The sequence below is a fragment of the Arachis ipaensis genome, chromosome B10 (genome assembly GCF_059453495.1).
Source record: "Arachis ipaensis isolate K30076 ecotype BB chromosome B10, ASM5945349v1, whole genome shotgun sequence".
In the NCBI taxonomy this organism is placed as follows: Eukaryota; Viridiplantae; Streptophyta; class Magnoliopsida; order Fabales; family Fabaceae; genus Arachis; species Arachis ipaensis.
In genome coordinates, this window is record NC_142435.1 from 33,510,522 (window position 1) to 33,516,188 (window position 5,667).

The window sequence follows — 5,667 nt, forward strand, 5'->3', positions numbered from 1 at the left end:
TGTCCTGCTGAAGCTTTAGACTAACATTGCATGATTCCTGGAATTCTTATTAAAAGTTTTGAATCTCTTTATTCTCTTTTCCATATAATTTTCAAAAAATCACACAAAAAAAAATTATAAAATCATAAAAATAAAAAATATTTTATGTATGTTAGTATCAATTCTTAAGTTTGGTGCCTTGCATTCATTGTTTATTTGATCTTAGTTACATGTTTTATTGTTTCTCATCATTAAAAATTCAAAAATATTTTCAAAATTGTGTCTTTTCAAGTCAATAATATAGAGAATTGAAGATTCAGAACATTCAGAAGAAGAATTAAACAGAAAAAGCTGGGCGTTCAAAACGCCCAGTGAAGAAGGAAAACTGGCGTTTAAACGCCAGCCAGGGTACCTGGCTGGACGTTTAACGCCCAAAAAGGTAGGATTTTGGGCGTTAAACGCCAGAATGGATGCTATTCTGGGCGTTTAACGCCAGGAGGACACTAGAGGGAAGATTTTGTTTTTAATTCAAACTTTTTTCAAATCTTCATAATTTTTCAAAATCAAATCTTTTTCAAATTATATCTTTTCAATCATATCTCTTCAAAATCAAATTTTTTCCATTTTTTTATTTATTATTATTTTCGAAAATCCTTGCTACAATTAATGATTTACTTCAAAATTTTCAAGTTGTTACTTGCCTATTAAGAAAGGATCAAATTTTAATTCTAGAATCATATCTTTTAATTTCTTGTTAGTCAAGTAATCAACTTTAGTTTTGAAAACTTTCTTCTTTTTAATTTGATTTTCAATTATAACTTCTCAATCATATCTTTTCAAATCACGTCTCTTTCAAAATTAATTTTCAATCATATCTTTTTGATTTCTAATCTCAAAATCTTTTTCAAAAATCACTTAATTTCTTTCCCAATCTTAGTTTTCGAAAATCATCAATCAAATTTTCAAATTTTTTTTTAATTATTTCAAATCTTTTTACTTTAATTTCGAAAATTCTTCCCCTCTTCTCACATCCTTCTATTTAAGGGACTAACACTCCTCCTCAAGGTGCAATTCGAACTCTATCCTTCTTGATAAGTTCGAATTCTCTTCTATCTACCTTCTCCTTCTATTCTTCTTTTCCTCTGACACTTCAAGGAATCTCTATACTGTAACATAGAGGATTCCATACTTTCTTGTTCTGTTCTCTTTCATATGAGCAGGAGCAAGGACAAAAGCATTCTTGTTGAGGCTGATCCTGAACCTGAAAGGACCTTGAAGCGAAAGCTAAGAGAAGCTAAAGTACAACTCTCTGTAGAGGACCTAACAGAGCTTTTCAAACAAGAAGAAGCCATGGCAGCCGAAAACAACAACAATGCCAACAATGCAAGGAAGGTGTTTGGTGACTTTACTATACCTACTCCTGACTTCTATGGGAGAAGCATCTGGTGCACAAATTGTGAATCACACTTTTCACAACTCGTACCACTAACCAGCAAGTGCACTGGGTCGTCCAAGTAATACCTCACGTGAGTAAGGGTCGAATCCCACGGAGATTGTTGGTTTGAAGCAATCTATGGTTATCTTGTAAATCTTAGTTAGGAAGTCAATTATGTTTATCAGTTGAATTGCGAATAAATAAGAGAGCATGGATTAAAGGTTACTTGTTATGCAGTAATGGAGAATATGTTGGAGTTTTGGAGATGCTTTGTCTTCTGAATCTCTGCTTTCCTCTGTCTTCTTGTTCACGCACGCACGTCCTCCTATGGCAAGCTGTATGTAGGGGTTCACCGTCGTCAATGGCTACATCCCATCCTCTCAGTGAAGAATACGCTCACATGCTCTGTCCCAGCACGGCTAATCATCTGTCGGTTCTCGATCATACTGGAATAGGATTCTTCGTCCTTTTGCGTCTGTCACTAACGCCCAGCACTTGCGAGTTTGAAGCTCGTCACAGTCATTCGATCATTGAATCCTACTCGGAATACCACAGACAAGGTTTAGACTTTCTGGATTCTCATGAATGCCGCCATCAATTCTAGCTTATACCACGGAGATTCTGATTAAGGAATCTAAGAGATACTCATTCAATCGTATATAGAACGGAGGTGGTTGTCAGGCACACGTTCATGGTTTGAGGAAGGTGATGAGTATCACAGATCATCACCTCCATCACATTTAAGCGCGAATGAACATCTTAGATAGGAACAAGCGTGTTTGAATGGAAAACAGAAATACTTGCATTAATTCATCGAGACACAGCAGAGCTCCTCACCCCCAACAATGGAGTTTAGAGACTCATGCCGTCAAAGAGTACAAAGTTCAGATCTAAAATGTCATGAGATACAAAATAAGTCTCTAAAAGTTGTTTAAATACTAAACTAGTAGCCTAGGTTTACAGAAATTGAGTAAACTATAACAGATGGTATAGAGATCCACTTCTGGGGCCCACTTGGTGTGTGCTGGGGCTGAGACTTAAGCAATCCACGTGCATAAGGCCATTTTGGGCGTTCAACGCCAGGTTTGGATCCATTTCTGGCGTTGAACTCCAACTTTTAATCCTTTTCTGGCGCTGGACGCCAGAATTGGGCAGAAAACTGGCGTTGAACGCCAGTTTACGTCATCTATCCTTGAGCAAAGTATGGACTATTATATATTTCTGGAAAGCTCTGGATGTCTACTTTCCAACGCAATTGGAAGCACGCCATTTCGAGTTCTGTAGCTCCAGAAAATCCACTTTGAGTGCAGGAAGGTCAGAATCCAACAGCATCAGCAGTCCTTTTTCAGCCTGAATCAGATTTTTGCTCAGCTCCCTCAATTTCAGCCAGAAAAATACCTGAAATTACAAAAAAATACACAACTCATAGTAGAGTCCAGAAATATGAATTTTTCCTAAAAACTAATGAAAATAAACTAAAAACTAACTAAAACATACTAAAAACTATATGAAATTAACCCCAAAAAGCGTATAAAATATCCGCTCATCAGCATCTCAATCCCTACCATTGGAGCAAACAACTTTGAGCTTAAGCCTCAATTAGTTTCTTTGATGCAACAGAATTACAAGTTTCATGGACTTCCATTAGAAGATCCTCATCAGTTCTTAGCTGAATTCTTGCAAATCTGTGACACTGTCAAGACCAATGGGGTTGATCCCGAGGTCTATAAACTCGTGCTTTTTCCCTTTGTTGTAAGAGACAGAGCTAGAACATGGTTGGATTCACAACCTAAAGATAGCCTGAACTCTTGGGAAAAGCTAGTTAATGCCTTCTTGGCAAAGTTCTTTCCACGTCAAAAATTGAGCAAGCTTAGAGTGGAAGTCCAAACCTTCAGACAGAAGGAAGGTGAATCCCTCTATGAAGCTTGGGAAAGATACAAGCAATTGATCAGAAGGTGTCCTTCTGACATGCTTTCAGAATGGAGCATCATAGGCATCTTCTATGATGGTCTATCTGAACTATCCAAGATGTCATTGGACAACTCTACTGGAGGATCTCTTCATCTGAAGAAGATGCCTGCAGAAGCTCAGGAACTCATTGAGATGGTTGCAAATAACCAATTCATGTACACCTCTAAAAGGAATCCTGTGAATAATGGGACAAATCAGAAGAAAGGAGTTCTTGAAATTGATACTCTGAATGCCATACTAGCTCAGAACAAAATATTGACTCAACAAGTCAATATGATTTCTCAGAGTCTGTCTGGAATAAAAGCAGCAACAGGCAGTACCAAAGAAGCTTCATCTAAAGAAGAAGCTTATGATCCTGAGAACCCAGCAATGGAAGATGTGAGTTACATGGGAGAACCCTATGGAAACACCTATAATCCTTCATGGAGAAATCACCCAAACCTCTCATGGAAGGATCAACAGAGGCCTCAACAAGGATTCAACAACAATAATGGTGGAAGAAATAGGTTTAGCAATGGCAAACCTTTTCCATCATCTTCTCAGCAACAGACAGAGAATTCTAAGCAGAGCCACTCTGACTTAGCAACTATAGTCTCTGATCTAATTAAAACCACTCAAAGTTTCATGACTGAAACAAGGTCCTCTATTAGAAATTTGAAGGCACAAGTGGGTCAGCTGAGTAAGAAAATTACTGAACTCCCTCCTAGTACTCTTCCAAGTAATACAGAAGAGAATCCAAAGAGAGAGTGCAAGGCCATAAACACGTCTCACATGGCCAAACCTGGAGAGGAGGAAGAGGCAGTGATTTCCACTGAGGAAGACCTCAATGGACGTCCATTGACCTCCAAGGAGTTCCCTAATGAGGAACCATGGGAATCTGAGGCTCACACTGAGACCATAAAGATTCCATTGAATTTACTTTTCCCATTCATGAGCTCTGATGAGTATTCTTCCTCTGAAGAGGATGAAGATGTTAATGAAGAGCAAGTTGCTAAGTATCTTGGAGCAATCATGAAGCTAAATTCCAAGTTATTTGGTAATGAGACTTGGGAGGATGAACCCCCTTTGCTCATCAAAGAACTAGATGACTTGACTAGGCAGAGATTACCTCTGAAGAGACAAGATCCTGGAAAGTTCTCAATACCTTGTGCCATAGGCACCATGACCTTTGAGAAGGCTCTGTGTGACCTAGGGTCAAGCATAAACCTCATGCCTCTCTCTGTAATGGAGAAGCTAGGGATCATTGAGGTACAAGCTGCAATAATCTCACTGAAGATGGCAGACAATTCAAAGAAACAGGCTTATGGACTTGTAGAGGATGTCTTGGTAAAGGTTGAAGGCCACTACATCCCTGCTGATTTCATAATACTAGAGACTGGGAAGTGTGTGGATGAATCCATCATCCTTGGCAGATCCTTCCTAGCCACAGCAAAAGCTGTGATTGATGTTGGCAGAGGAGAATTGATCATTCAAGTGAATGAAGACTCCTTTGTATTTAAAGCTCAAGGATATCCCTCTGTAACCATGGAGAGGAAGCATCAAGAGCTTCTCTCAACACAGAGTCAGACAGAGCCCCCACAGTCAGACTCTAAGTTTGGTATTGGGAGGCCACAACCAAACTTTAAGTTTGGTGTTGAACCCCCACATTCAAACTCTAAAGTTTGGTGTTGGGAGGTTCCAACATCGCTCTGAACATCTGTGAGGCTCCATGAGGGCCCACTGTCAAGCTATTGACATTAAAGAAGCGCTTGTTGGGAGGCAACCCAATTTTTACTTATCTATGTTAAATTTCAATTTTCTTTTGTTAATTTATGTTTTCTGTAGGTTGATGACCATGTGAAGTCACAAAAACAATTGAAAAAGCAAAAACAGACTGAAAAACAGAATTAAAAATAGAAAACCCTAGAGGAGAAACTTACTGGCGTTTAAACGCCAGTAAGGGTAGCAGAATGGGCGTTAAACGCCCAGTCTGGCACTATTCTGGGTGTTTTAACGCTAGAAATGGGCAGCAGCCTGGCATTTAACGCCAGGATTGGCAGAAAGGGGCATTTTTGCACGCCACTTGGTGCAGGGATGAGATATCCTTGACACCTCAGGATCTGTGGACCCCACAGGATCCCCACCCACCCCACCTCTCTCTCTCTTCTTCACCCATTCACCAATCACCTCAATACCTCTTTCCCAAAAATCCCTCACCTATCAAATCCCACCATTCTCTTCACCACTCACATCCATCCTTCATAAAACCCCACCTACCTCACCATTCAAATTCAAACCACTTT

At 39.3% G+C, this 5,667-nt stretch overlaps 1 non-coding gene across 1 annotated transcript; it reads right to left on the bottom strand.

Annotated features, from left to right (window-relative positions):
* Window positions 1-3,280: 3,280 nt before the first annotated feature.
* Window positions 3,281-3,388, bottom strand: LOC148579631 (small nucleolar RNA R71). Its single transcript, XR_015896557.1, has one exon. It is a non-coding gene; the product is annotated as a small nucleolar RNA R71 (small nucleolar RNA).
* Window positions 3,389-5,667: the final 2,279 nt, after the last annotated feature.